The sequence below is a fragment of the Acomys minous genome (assembly GCF_964271855.1).
Source record: "Acomys minous genome assembly, chromosome: 4".
Classification (NCBI taxonomy): domain Eukaryota; kingdom Metazoa; phylum Chordata; class Mammalia; order Rodentia; family Muridae; genus Acomys; species Acomys minous.
In genome coordinates this window covers 3,868,620-3,884,177 of record NC_140486.1, presented here as the reverse complement: position 1 = coordinate 3,884,177, position 15,558 = coordinate 3,868,620, and positions in this window count along the sequence as shown.

Sequence of the window (15,558 nt, the reverse complement as noted above, 5' to 3'; positions counted from 1 at the left end):
GCAGGCGAATCACTGTGAATTTGAGGTCAGCCTAGTCTACAAAGGGAGTTCAGGACAGCCAAGTCTACACAGAGAAACCCTGTCTCAAAAAAAAGCAGATAGTTCAATACCATTGTCATCTCTCTAAAATAACAGGGTGCCAGCATGCACCCCAGCATTAGACTGATCACTCTCCAACCAGCAGATTGTGTTTAAATCCATATACAACACATGCAAACATGTGCCACCCTGAGAGTGGTTTAGATCCCGCAGCATGAGGAGGGGACTTCTGTGCTTCCTTCCTGGAACCTGTCAGGTCTGTCTTCACTGCGGGAGTGCACATGCACATAGCACGCTTTGGTCAGATGCCCTCCCCGGTGCCTCCCCTCCAATCCTTCCCCTTATCCCTCAACTATTCATTTCTTCCATTTTTCATGTGCTCCGCGTTCTTAAGAACCCACACACTCCATGAACTGTGTGTGGGTATCGGGGCATGGGCAGCTTCCCAGGGTAAGCATTCTTGAAGAAAACGGGCTAACTCACATATGGCCATCAGTTGTCAATAGCTCTTCAGTTGTGAACTTTATGAACACACCCCCCCCCAACACAAACGCTAGGATTTTGGCTGGTTTGATCTTGTGAGGATCTCCTGCATGAAGACACTGTGAGTTCACATGTGCAGCAGCCTTGGTGTGCTTGGAAAGTACCATTTTACGACAGGTGCTCAGTAGCTCTGGCTCATACAACCTTTCCTTTCTCTCTTCTGTAATGGCTCCCTGGGCCTAGGGAGGCAGTGGTGGCGGTGGCAGCTGCTCTTGCGATATGGACATCTGGATGTCCATTTTGAAAGTGAGCACTCTACGGTCTCTTATGATCTTCATGTTGATCAGTTGTGAGTCACGGTATTGCTCACCATCTACTCTAAAGTTCCCTTTATGAGGGTTGAAAGATGCACTAATCTGTGGGTATGCAGACAGAGACACGGGAGAGGTTCATGCGTGTGACCACTTGTCAGGATAAGAGCATTAGGCTCTCTTCTTGGCTCTCTCATGTAGTCAGCCACAGGATTCTCATCTACATGTTGGTGTGAGGCATTAGTTCTGTCTTTCTGGAGTACATTTTAAATACAACCAGAAGGTGACTGGTGAATCAAATAAAAAGCATAGCATTATTTATATCATTATTTGTTACTGTATCTTATAGGATTCACAGCTGGGTAAGACTTTCTCCCCTTGTAGTAGCATGGATAGAAACTTCTGGCACCATAGAAACTGATAGATGGGTAATAAAAACATGGAGCTTACATATAATGGAATGTTAAACAGTTTGCCAAGAAAAAGGAAACTCATAGGTGTATGGATGGGGCTGGAAATAATCATTCCAAGTGAGGTAACCCCGACACAGAATGCCAAACTCTACATATTATCTCTCATATGTGCACACTAGCTTTGAGTCTTTACATATGTGTGTTTAAATGGGAGCACTTGTAGAAATCAAGAAACTAACAAGGGCTATGGGGTGGGTTTCAGGAGGATTGGCACAGAATGCAGGTGGTATGGAAGATGGAAAGGGGAGTAATGGGGCAGGAAGGGTTAGGTACGGTGAGAAATAGGAACGCAGTGTAGAGGAGGGAGTGCAAAGGGACCTTGAAAACGTCACCCAGAAACCCACTACTGTAGGAGCTTCTTAAAATAGGTTATATTGTGTATATGTGTACAAGTAGCACACACACACACACACACACACATACACCGTGTTTACTTGAGGTTACCCTATAATGGAGGAAGCCCCTCCCACATACTCTAAGTTATTAACTAAAAAATTCAATGCCAGTTACAGCAAACTCTTCTCCACCTCCTGGTTGTGAAGTCACATACATCCTCCCAAATACCACAGGCCACGGCCATTTGCTGCCATTGCTCTTGTTTACTTTCCAGAACTCGGTGATAAGGTCGGTCCCATGGCTGAAACACCACGAGCTTGAGTCACAGGACATGGAGAGCTCAAGGTGTTAGTCACCTGCAAACCTCATCTCTAGTTTGTTTTTATTGTTTTATTTATTTATTTTTCTCCAATGTGTGTGGTATATGTGTGTATTTTTCATGTGTACATGTGCTGCAGATACACAGGCGTATGTGTAGGCCAGGGATTAGCACTGCTTTATAGCTCACTTTTTCCACCTTATTTTTTGAAATGAGGTCTCTCAACCCAGTCGGAGCCAGTTGGTATTCCAATATGTATAGCCAGCATCTCATTTGCCATTTCTGTCTGTCCTGATCTGCTAGACTGGCTGGCCAGTGGGCTCCTGGGATCTGACTCTCTCCACCCGCACCAGGGCTAGATTTATGGACATTTGTGACAATGCCAGGTACTGGGTGTTGGTTGTCAGCTACTGAGCACTTTTCCGTTGAGCATCTCCAGAGCTCCTGGTTGTGCTGTTTTCTGAAGTGAGTTTTCACTGGGTACTGTAGACACAGATTTACAAGGCTCATTACTAGGAAATTGAATAACTTCTCTTTCCTCATGAGCATGTTTTCCTCCTGGTGTTTTGCATACCCTGTAGGTGAAAAAGAGTCAGTCCTGATGACACATACTAAACTATTCCATAGCGAAGGAGCGCCCACTTACAAGCAGTCCCCCCGAAGGCTAGTATGTTAAGCAAATGCCTGCTCTATTTTTAAAAGGGAACAGACAGAATGACTAAGTAGGTGCTGCCTAGCCCAAGACATATTGTACACCAAATGGCTCCAGATGCCTCATATACTTTCCTGGTGTTTCTGTATTCCTCAATATCAGGCCATTCTGTGCATTTTTTTTTTACTAGTAAATTAAAGGTCAACAACACGGACTGGTATTTCCTGGGGAAGAAAGTGGGGATTGTTTCCTAGGACATGTAAAAAAGACAAGGGCCAGCTTAAGATAAAGACTTGCAGTTCCATATCCACAGTGATATTGTGACTAGGCATCAGCCAGGTTGGCAGCTGTGGTCAAATTTAGTCATATCTACACCAGACACTGCTTCCAGTGCTTCTGGGACACAGTTCTGTTTTCATTGATGGAGATAACCACGGGAGAATGAACCATGACTTATTATGGGATACCCGGGACTTGGTGAGCATGTCAAATGGAAGAGAGAGGCTGTTATTTATTTGTTTTTTAGTTATTCATTCATTCATTCATTCATTCATTCATTCATTCATTTTGAGGTTGAAATTTTGGGATGGATTTCTAAGGTCGCATACACATATGTCAGGACTTGAAAATCACTTAAGGTACAGGAAATGACCTGATTATAGTTTTGTCATTATTCTCCAAACATACTGCTCTTGGAGATAGGCAAGGAGCTCATTAGACTGAGGGAGTAAACAAATTGCAGGTTGGGGAATGTGGGAACTTAGAAGACCCACAGATCCCCCACTACCACCAGGTTATAAACTAGTTAGCAGCTCTCCCTGGATCTTCTGAGAGTTGTTGGAAGGAGACTCAGGAACACTCTGTTGTGAACTGTCATCCACACCGAGGTGAAGTTTTCATTGTGTTAGAGTCACCCATACTCCCATAACACGTCACCCATGCTCTTATAAGTAACCAAAAGAAACTCACTGGCTCATCAAGATAGACATAAGTGGGACCATTTTCATTTCCTTGCTCTGTGGTCAGTGTTGTATCTGGAGGGAAGAGATTTGTGCATGTCTCCCAGGGAAGTCACAACAACACATGCAATAGGCAGGTGCACAAATGGAAACAGGAATCTACTGGATTCTCTTGATGTATATCTGATGCAATTACAGCAGTACAGTCTATGGTTGGCCATTAGAGACTCCCTCCTGACCTAGACTGTAGGTCTAATACGGCAGCAATCTGCTTGGGTCCTACCAAGAGAGTGGATGAGGTAGAGGGTCCTCTTGCTAACTAGGGCAATTGCAAGCATAATAAAACATTTTCCATTTCAATATAACCATTTTTGAAAAGGTTCTCCAATATAATGTCACTCAAATACAAGATCCCTCTACAGATAAAACCACTGCTTTAGAAAGGCAGTACTTTCTAGACCTATAAAAATGAATTTCAAAATGTACTTTGTCTGTGATGAGGTCATCTTTTCCCCTAATGCATAAAAAGAAATGAAACAATTTACTACAACCTTATCCTGACACATGTGAAAGTTTTAAAGCTAGAGGTTTAGAATAGTTGTTCCAACTTTCCACAATTGTCACAATCTCAGGAAGAACTATCCAGTAATGTCTATTAGTCTTGCATGTAAGGCATCAAAGCTGATGTACAAATAATAAGGATAAAAGTAGCATAAAATTTTATGGATTTTTTTCAGTAGAAGCATGTTAATTTCCTAGCACCTTGTGCTGGCTCGCATGCTCAGTGTATCACTGACTACTTAAGCCAACGTGCACACCCCTCAGCAGATGTGGAAACATGTGCTTAATTGTTTGAAACACAAGACATGGTATTGCTTATAATTGGCTCTGGCTCTTAGTAACCTAGAGGTAGCCAGACACAATCAGAGGCAACAGAGTAGAGAGATGGTGCTAGGTTCGCACACCTGACTGCAAGACCTACTCTGCTGTTGTTAATGCAGTTCATCATGGTGGGCAGCATGTGGTGGAGAACACCATGTAAATGGAAGTTCTGATGCCTGATGCCTGCCTCATTAGAATATCCTCAACCCCGTAAACCAAGAGAATCATGCTTTGCTTGGTGAGTCACTGTAAATCCTCATCAATGGCCATGCATAACATGCTTGTTGTGGCCCAGGAGACTAGCAAAATGAGAGGAAGTGTGATGCATTCATGAACAAATAAGTAATAAGATATAAACAACAGAACAATATGCCACAAATTAGCTGTCTGTCACTATAACAAAAATACCTCAGATTGACAACCGAAGGAAAGAAGGTTCGTTTAGAGCGTAGTGTTAAAAGTTCAAAGGCATGGCATCTGAGTCAGTCAAGTTCTCGTTAGGGCTTCGGAAACAGCAGCAGGAACACACTTCAGGATGAGCAGTCCCAGCTCCATCCACGGAGCACATCAGAATCACCAGCCAATCTCCTTTTACTGCAATCCTCTCATGAAAAGCTCCAGGGGAACTCTCTCATGCCCATAATGAACTACAGTCCTCCTCCTATCAGGGTTCACTTCATAAAGGTCCCAGCACTCATCAACACATCACCCTTTAAACACAGAGGGCCTTAAAACACCAGGTGGTGATGGCACACACCTTTAATCCCAGCACTTAGGAGGGGAGGCAGTTGGGTCTCTGAATTCAAGGCCAACGTGCTCTACGGAGTAAGTTCCAGGACTACCAGGGTGGTTGCATAGATAGACCCTGTTTCAGAAAAACAAACAAACAAGAAAACAGACACAGAGAACCTCTTGGAGACACCCTTTTTACACCCTTGTAGCAAGCCTTTATAGCCACACTACCTTTGATTGGTTTCCAATGGATCCACCTGCATACAGGTGGAGCCGAACTCCCTGCTTCCAAGATGCTGGCTGCCTGTGGGACTTATTCTAGAGTGTGAACAGATGTAACAAATAGTGCATTTGGTGGAGAACTTGATTGTTCTTGTAGTATGTAGCTGGGTCTTTGAGCTTCTGTGCACGAGAGGAGTTTAGCGATGCTAACTACCACTTCCTAGCTCTGGAGCTTAGCATGCGGCACATGTAGAACTTATCTGAATCTATCTTGTGCCATGACTGTGGCCTAAAGCCAGAATGCAATATAATAAGTGACAAGTAGGTATGTGTGGTTGTAAGCCATGGGATTTTAGAGCTGCTTGTCTTTGTTAGGTAACCACAATAAAACTCATTGACTCACTGAGCTGGCCTTTGGTGATATCTCTAACTTGCTCTGTCTGGGGTAAGTAGATGTTTTATTCACATTTCTGTAGGAAGTGTCACACAACAGTCTTCTATAAAGATGCTTTGAATTGAATGAATATAATTCTGGAAAAAGATACTGGTCAATTTTGTGTCATGGCCTAGCATGTTCAAAAAGTTATGACAGGAAGAATTTATCCCACTTAATTATCTACCTCTTGAGCACTGTTCCCTGAATGGAGTCACTTCAGAGCACTCTGGCATGACAAACCATGTCGAAGGTATTTTCTTTCATTTGCTGATGGAAAAATCTTAATTTACTTAGTATTATTCTGCCAGAGTGCAATGAAAAAGTAGACCTCAAACAAGAGCAACTGGTTTTCTAATTAAGAATTTTGTTTTTTTTCTGATTAGCTGTGTTAATTTTTAAAATATGGACAATGTGGTGCCATTTAAAATGAGATTATAGAAAGCACAATTGGGAGGCAAGCAAGGAAAAGGCTTATATTCTCTTAGATGCTGGATGAATCATGTCCCACTCAAAATAAAATGGAATAAATGGAGGCAGAAACACTCAACATCTCTGACATGTGCCTAGTTAGACGTGACTCCCAACAATCTGTGCCTACATGCTGCTACTTGATCTGCTTTTACATTTGAGAATGGAAAAAGTTGAGATGAATTCTGAACAGTGAAAGAGTATTTTGTGGGTCACCCATTGTTAGCTATTCTTGTAAAAACATATAATAAAACAGTTTCTCGATAGGAAGGCATGAGCTACCCTTTTCACAACGATCTGTGTTGTAGACGTTTCGATGCACAAACACAACAGCTTGTTCTGTGGCAACGCGCTCTCTCTTGACATATTGCAACGATGCTGTTATAAATACTCCAAAATAAACTGATATGTGTGCACATATGCATACAAACATGCACAACACTATCTCAAGTCATCCACTCAATTCATATTTACAGATGGCCTCCCTTATTTTAATATTCACCAGGCAAAGATAAACATGTTTTACATGAGTAAGTACAAGTGACATAAAAATAGAAGTCTCTCTAGCCTTATAAATCCATCAAGTTCATAATCAGTGAGCACAGCCCACCGCAGGGTTTGCAAAGACCTTAGTAATCATGGAAATCAGAAAATAGTACAGGTTAAATAAAATCTCTTAGGCTGAAATAAGGATTTAATGTTATAGATGCGATTAGTCACTGAATCCGGATTTTATGTTCTCATTAACACTGTTTGGCTTTAAAATATGTTTTTAAAAACCAAGTATATATTTAGACAAATATACTAATGAGAAAATAAATATGTTTTCAACATAATTACATTATTTGGGGGGGCAGGAATAAAAGAAGGACAACACATTTGTCGATGAACCTGTAAAAACCAAAGGTAAGACTAAGGACATGCTGTCAGTTCCTCTGTTTGGATAGAGGGTGGCGGTGTCCACACCACAGAGTATTGATAAAATGTTCATGACTGAGAGTATAGCCAAGGGGTCAGTATGTAGCTCAAAGCTACCATGGTCTCTGTATACCTTAGCATCTTGCCCTTTCATGAAATAGTTTGACCCTCAGCTCTGGATTTGAACTCTGGGGTTGCCCTACCATCTGCAACCTAGGAAAGCTTCATAAATTCCATAAACTTTTTATTCACTCCTTTTTATATCTTCATCAAATGCGAGAAAGGAGTACAGGTGAAACCTACCAGAGATTTAATGGTATTTCTCACCTGAGGGTGTAAGAAGGGATCTGGGTTGAGCTGATGATGTGTTTGGGAGACTCTGGAATCAATGTCCAGATGAGTGAAGTTGGCTACAGAGCAATCGACAGACTGTGTGACCTTTTGAGTTGCCTGAACTACTTAACTTGACAGAACAGACCAGTTTTTGCTTGCATAGATATTAAAGGTCTTCTCAGGGATTTCCCCTTTAAAAATCCTTCCTTCAATTCTCATGGCAAATCTCATCTCAAATTTAGCTGCTAACAGCTAATCAATAAGTCCTTTAATTATAATTAGATTAAGTCTATGGTTTTTTTTTTCCTCAGAGGTCACAAACTCCTCAACAATATGTTCTCTTTGAAAGTTAGTTACTTGGGGTGTGTTTATTGCAGTAACCGGAAGCTGAGTAATACACAGAGCTCGACAGAGTTACACCAACTATACAGACCGGGATGGAAGGCACAGCCACCAAGACCAGGCTCCCATTTGAAATTCAATGTTTTTGTTTCGTTGCTTGTTTTGTTGGTTTTGTTTTGTTTTGTGTTCTGTTGTTGTTGTTGTTATGTTATAAATACCCCTGGAAAACTCCCTCCAATTTCTTCTACAGTTGCAGCACTTGTCTAAATCATTCGTGGGAGAATAAAAATTCACTTTAGCCAATAGTACAGGAGAGAATTGAGCCCAACCTCCAATCAGATGGGCCATTTGGTGGTTCTTTCTTTTTTCCTCTTTCTTTCTTTCTTTCTTTCTTTCTTTCTTTCTTTCTTTCTTTCTTTCTTTTTTAATCATTCTGCTTTCTTTGTGAATGTGACTTGACAGTGAGTAAGAGACCTCCAAAGTGCTCAAAGCTTAGCCATTACTCTATCCTGCTGCAGATACCTAAGGTGTGACCCAGCCTCAGTCTTTTGTGCGATCCATCACTAGCAGTTGTATTTAGTTCTGGGCATCTGCGGTGCCATGGAAAACAAATTGTCACTGTTCCTTTGGGATGCATTCCCATTAGGCTGTGCACTGACTGGGGACGTGCCTAGGTCTGTCCCTTTCTCACTGCAGCGTTCAGTGGTGTCATCCTAAGTGCATAGTGATTATCGGGAGTAATTTTTTGGTACTTCTTTGGTCATGTTTTCCCAAACAATTTTCATCTTTCTTAATTCAATAATTTCAATTTCCTTTAGATAGTCTTAGTACTTGTTATTGGGATGTTTCTAGCCATTGGTTCCGTGTCTTATCTGCACGCCGCCCCTGAGGCTTCGTGGTGGTCCCTGCTCTTTGCTTCTGTTTGAAACTAGTGCACTGTAAATGTGATATTGCAAACAAAAGACACATCTTCTCCTATGAAGATAGGAGAAGAAACACCCTCCTGTTCTTACAGTATTTACTTTAGAAAGACATGTAATCAGAAGATCTTTCTCTGACTCCGCGTAATACGTGTGCAACACCTTTTTGTTTGTTTGTTTGTTTTTTAAAAGATTAAGGCCAAATAAGCTTTCATGAAGAGACCCCCCCCCCCCCTCCAAGGGTTTGGGAATTGCTTTTTGAAAGTTGATCATTAACAGAACAAGGGCCCAGATTACTCATTCTCTGCAGAGCTAAGGCAACTGACTTCTCACACCAGAACAACCTCTACCTGCAAGAACAACACCGGTTTTTCATGACGTGAAACAACAAATGCGCATGTGCACTCCAGCTACCAGCTGAGTGGATGAATTCTGTTTAACAGGCAGGTCCCTGGAGTCCTTTTCCTGAGAACTGTTACTGTTTGTTTGGAGAGAGGCTTGAGATAGGCTGAAATTTCCTTCCATCTGCACAGTCACTCAGAAGTTGCACTGAGCATCACTTCTGTTTTAATACCAGGTTTATAATACTCGAGTTCCTTCCTTCCTTCCTGTCGTCCCGTGATGGCTTTCCGGGCTGAAGAGGAGAATCTGATTTTGGTTGTAGTTCACATATGCACATGCAGACCGTAGTGTACCTGTAACACTCTAGTTGACATCTCCTTGTTTCTTGCAGAGATATTGTCTTATATAACCAAGTTATCCCTTACAACTCATCGAAGATAAAATATATATATATACAACAACTACACAACTGAGGAAATGGAGGCAAAAAGGACATGGGTTAGATTGTCAAGGCTGCTTAGCTCAATGGACGGTGCCAGGATGCCAGCCCTCCAACGGGTCTCTGCTGCTGTGCTCTGTTGCCTGTGACAGCATCCCTTTCTTGGATTCTCAGTGTCAACCTCTCAAGGTTGAAGGTGCAGTTGCTGAAAGGAAACTAAACCAAAGAGCCTAGAATATGCTGTCATTGGGGGGAAAAGTATCACTGGAGTTCCTGAGGTCTACGTTGGGAGCGTCTTGGATAGTACTAATACCTAGAGGCCAAGGGATGAATGAGAAGGCGGTGCCTAGGTGGATACCTGATCCTGAAATAGATAATTTGTAGCATCTTTCATGTTGTCCTGCCGAGGAAGACGCTGTGAGCCCCTATTTACATACGGAAGACTTGGCGCATTTGCATGAAGTTTGCCCTAGAATGACCTGTAGCAGCAAGTGCACGTGTCCTTGGTCCGGTCAAGAAAAGCAGTGGCGTTTCTGAGCCATGTATAACAATGCTAGTAGCACTAGTTTGCAAGGCTATCATCAAACTCTTTCCTTGCAAAGTCTTGTTTAGTATTCTCAGCAGATGCCCTGGGAGAGTCATAAGAAAAGATAAATGTAAGCTTCTGCAGTAGAGGTTCTGAGTGATGGGGTGAGTGTGGTGGGATGCACACCAGGCTGTTTACCTGGGTGGTGCTGGCTTTCTACAGACTTGTTTTCATGAGGTTGGCACAGGAGCAGTCATCTGGAGATAGCAGTGCAGATTCACTGTGCCTTGGTTTGTTCATTAGGTGATGACCTTGGGCCAATTGAAAATTGTACATTGGAATGAGACTTAATGTTTTTTGCTGGTTCTTGTAAATTTCACATCATACACCCCAATCTTACCCATCGCCCTCTCCCCTTGTACTGGCCATCCACTCTTGAAACCTCCCTCTAAACAGAGAAAAAAATCTTGTTGTGTGCTACAGTGTGTCCTACAGTATACCCCTTTGTCCACACTTCTTTGCTTGCAAATGTTTGTTGCAACGACTCATTGGTCTGGTATAACACCTCTGCCTTCTGCTACTCTGTTGATACTGGAACCTCACTGGAACATCTCTCGGGCGTCCTGTTGTTGCTCTGCATCACAGAGATTCTGCAGTGTGGGATGTGTAGGACTGGCCTCTTCATGCAATCCAACAGTTCACTGGTGGGGTAAACGTTCAGGTGGGCCAATACAAAGCCTTGGATCTGGACCTAAGAGCTATCTGAGCTGGTCAGCCTACTGGATCTCCCACTCTCATGCCCTTAGGCCCAGCTTACCAGCAAGCCCTGCTATCAGGGCCAGTTGTATCCTGTTGCCCAGGTGAGGTGCAGGGTTTGCTCTCCTGGGTGTTGCAGATGGTGAAGGGCAGGGACAGCTCTCCTTCTCTCAGGACGCCAGGGCCAGGTCTCTTCCCTGCTGCAGGTAGTAAGGGGTGAGTCGGGGAGGAGGATGTCTCTTCCTACACCATTGCACAAGAGATGTGTGCTACAGCCAGATCAATGATGTTCATATCCTTGGGTGCTGGCTCCTTCTCCAGAATACTGAAACTGGCTAGGGGCAGGGTCAGCCCTCTTGCTCTCATTCCCTCAGGGCCAGCTCTCCCAGGACACCCAGATGAGGTATGGATGGGGACAGTTCTGCACAGCCCTTAGACATTAACATGTCTCCTCGTGGCAGCTGAGACCAGTGACATAAGCCTGGTCTTTGGTAGTAACAGATCCCTTCTACTTCAGGGCCATGGACCCAGATATGGCCCCCATAGAAGCACAGGCCAGGACCCCACCATGATCCCAGGTGACACCACTGGCTACTCACATCAGGCTGTTCCTCACTACCTTAGAGCCTCCAGTTCTGCCTCTCTCCATTATGCCCACGTCCTTCTGTTTGTCTCTCTCTTCCAGTTCTCTACCACTGTTAGAGGTGCCCAGGGTCTCCGAGTGTCTGGGATCATCTCAATAAAGAATGGACTCCACAGTGTTATGCTCTGTTTGTGCACTATGGCACTGGGCAAGGTTTGTCTTAGGCATGGCCGGCCCCCAACAGGTCTACATGGCACCCAGTGGTGGTTGTCTCAGGTCAACTTCCTGTCCAGCCTCCCTGTAATTGTCATTGTGATCATCTTGGGCTTGCTCCTTGACCAGCCTCCGGAGTGGCCCCATAAGAGGGCTGTTGATCTCAGCCTCACTCCAGTTCAGGGCCCTCAGTCCCCGGTGGGATTATTCCAGTCTCTGACTTGTCCCTGGTCCTGGGAGCTATCGGGACCTGTGTGGTCAGGACTTGTAGCCGTCTCAGCCTAGCTCTCTGCCTGTGTCCCCTGGCACCAGAATGGTGGTTGTTTCAGGGAATGTTAAGCTACTAATTATTCAGATGTCCATACTTCAGAACACTGAGCATAGACACAGCCTCTCTCTTCTGTGTCACGTATTGACACACATACGACAAAAGCAGTCACATCTGCAACGCTTCTAGGGGGCAGGTGCCTTTTCTTTTTTATTTTCAGTTTCATTTTCACTGTAGACTGGGTATGGGGGAGGGAAAGTAATGAAAACACACAGGCGAAGAAGCCTGTGCTGGAGGTCATGACCCTGGAGGTTGCATCCAGGATGAGAGGTACCCAGTACAAAGATGAAGGACAGAGAAAGCAAACAACAGCTGCAAATAATAGGCTTGAGGGATGGGCCATGGAAAGGTGATGCAGATCTACCTGGCCCTGAGTTCCAGGAATAAACAGAAGAAGCCTTTTTTATTTGTAGTTAGCCAGAAGCCAAGCTAATTTGTAACAAGGTAGTTTCAGACCCCAGAGGAAAAGAACATTTGGTTAAAATGAGGGAAAGTAAAACATTTTGAGTGGCTGGCCTTTGAAGGCAGCTTCCAGGAGGCCCTTAAGAACTACCTGTGCTAAGACAGTTCCGAGCTGCAGAAAGCCTTCCTGGAGAGCAAAGGAGCAAAGGGTGAATAGGTGGTGACTCATGGAGCAGCACAGCAGAAATGAGGCCTGTCCACAAACACTGACTCCAGGCCCCAGCTCACAATGAAAATGCTGAACCCGGGGTAAATTACTCAAGTCCAGCCTGCCAAGCCTCTTTACTTCAGAGATGTGGCCTTATTCTGCCTCTTGTTTGCAGATGGTGTGCAGAAGAAAGCTAAACATATTGTGGGTTGGTCTTTATTTTTGCCATGTGATATTGATTTTTTTTTTTTTACAACTTAAAAATAATAAAGTATCTGGCGGGTTCTAGTAGGCCCCACCATGGTAAGCATGGCTGTGACAGGTTTTGCCTTTTTTTACACTCTTCTCTCTCCCTCTTGCTAAACCATTAGAGTGCATTTCTAAAGCTAGCTCCTAAGGTTCAGCCCCTTTATTGGGCTACTGACAGTCCTGAGACCACAGTAGTCAACATTCATTATTTGACTAACATGTCCAATAGAGTTTACCAACTCATCCTAGCACAGACACCATCTTCTTCCCCTTAAAGCCTACTTCTGCAAAAACAAAACAAAACAACCTGCTTCGTCTTCTTGTTGCTGCTGCTGCTGTTGCTGCTCACATGGCTTTCTGCCTTTGCAGCCTTCTCTGCTGCTTGCCTCTCTGGGGTAATAAATCTCTCTTGTGCTGAGAATTTGGTGCCTGAATGTGTCCTATACTGACTTTGAAAGCACTGCTTTGTGTTTCTTAGGTGTAGGCACAGACTAAAACTTCAAACAAGCACAACAAACATGCTTTTGAAAACAGTGTTCCCATGGGTATTCTAGATTTTGTCCCCCCATATAAAATATTATTTGAGTATTTTGATGGACAATAAATAGCTAAATGATTTCATTATCAAATGAAAACACTATGTACAATATCCGTACAGAATTCCTGCTAACCTTCCTCCCCATTTTGTTTAGTCTACTTTGCCTTCTTTCTGGGAGAGGACTACAGCTTTTCCACAGTGCCTCCTGCTCAAAACACTCTGCTAGCAGTTATTTGTGGCCATGGGTTAATATTATTGCCAAAAAAATTCCCTTGGTATTTTTTGCTTTAAGATTCTAGGGACAAGATTGTAAAGTCAAAATCCCCAGTGGGATATAAAACAGAATAGAACATTCAGATGTGAAGAGGGCTGAAGCACAGTGTTTTCAGCTTTGGACTGATGAAAGTGTAGCCTCGGCAGCAGACATAAGACAGGTTTTCTCTTATGTGAATCCCTGCAATAAAATAGAAAGAGCTTAGGCCCGTGATTTGCATAAGGAGGAAGAACAAACAATGGGTTCCCTTGATGATAATTGCTCGAGATGTTATGAAGATTGCTAATAGTTCCACAGGCGCAGAAGGAAGGTAACTTCTCAGCATTGCAGTGGAAAGGCAAACTTCAGACTTAGCTTGGCCCTTACTTCTCTGTGGGGTTTGGTCTAGGTATATCATATCATCCTCAAAACTCTGCTCAGGCTGAGAGCTTCTTCATGCCATGGGTGGATAGTTTATGGATGTCCTTGGACATGTGCTTAGGAGAAAGATCAAAGTCCTTCACTGATTAAGAATTTTCTTGTTTAGATATTCACTCCTTTCTTCCTGATGTTAGCCCCACAATTGTTTACTGACTGCTTATAAGACTGTGTTGCCAAAAGTAAAAGTTTAGCTTGAAACTAGTTCTAATTTTGGAATGTATTTTGTTTACCCTGCATCTGTATGTGTAATTTTGGTAGAGATTTGGCAATGGCTCATTACTTGGGTATTAATTTAGTTCCACAGGTGAATATATAATGGTCCCTCTAGCTCAGAATCACCCTAAAGACAGAGACCATCTCTGCTTTTGTTTTCTGATTACTAGGAAATTCCTCACTCGGCTTGGATATTTAACCAGTTTCCTCCCATATTACAGACCCTTGGCAAAGCTCCTCCGGAACAGACCCTCCTTCTTTCACTTTCTTCTCTCCCGAGAACATGCATGCTTTATGTGGTTATCAGAATCCAGAAAGATAATACCTCTCTATTTCCTCTTTAAAAGTCGATGAAGACATCCTTATTAAACAGTGCAGCTCAATGGTCACAATGAATAAGGGGAAAATGGGAGGAGACAAGGGATGGGATAACCATTGAGATGTAACAAGAATAAATTAATAAAGGAGAAAAAAAAATAAATCTCAAAAGGCTAAGAAGCGGATTTCCCCTCACGGAGCAGGGCTGTGTGTTCATGCAGAAACTGGTATTCTGCTATAAGGGACCCAGGCACCTCTCACCCGTGGTTCTTTAAACACAGGCCATCTGCTGAATCTTCTAGGGTGACTTTATTTAAGATAAAAAACAGAGTAGCTGTTCATTATGGGAAGACATTTTGGGTCAGTTGTAGGAGACCTAATCGTTACATTATTTTACTATTTTCTTCCAACAGTTCCATTGTTACATTTGTCTACAGGAGAGACTGTGTAGATGAGGTAGGAGCAGGAAACGGCTTTCCCTATGCATACAAGAACCTTTTGTGGTCTACTGAACACAAGCTTCTGTCTTACAACCCCACGGATTCATACACCATCCCAGATCCCAAACAGTTACAGCAACAGTGTTACAGGTGGCTTGGGTCTGGGCCAGCAGTTTCCAGGTGCTTGATAGTTTATCCAACGATTAAATAAAGATGCACATAGACTGCAAAGATTATAAAGATACTTTATGCAAAACAAAATCATAATGCAGATTAGGAAGGAATAAATTGTTAGGAGTGGCAGTGGGCCATGGGAGTGAAAGTACTCAGGGGCCCTACTATTGCTTGAGATTTGCTTTTACGGAATTCAAGAGAAGGTGCTTTGTTATTAACAGGAATTAGTCTATTTTAATTGACAGCTTGTTGTATAATTATTTATCTACTGTGCATTTTCCATCCTGTACTGTATCTGATCCTAATCAGA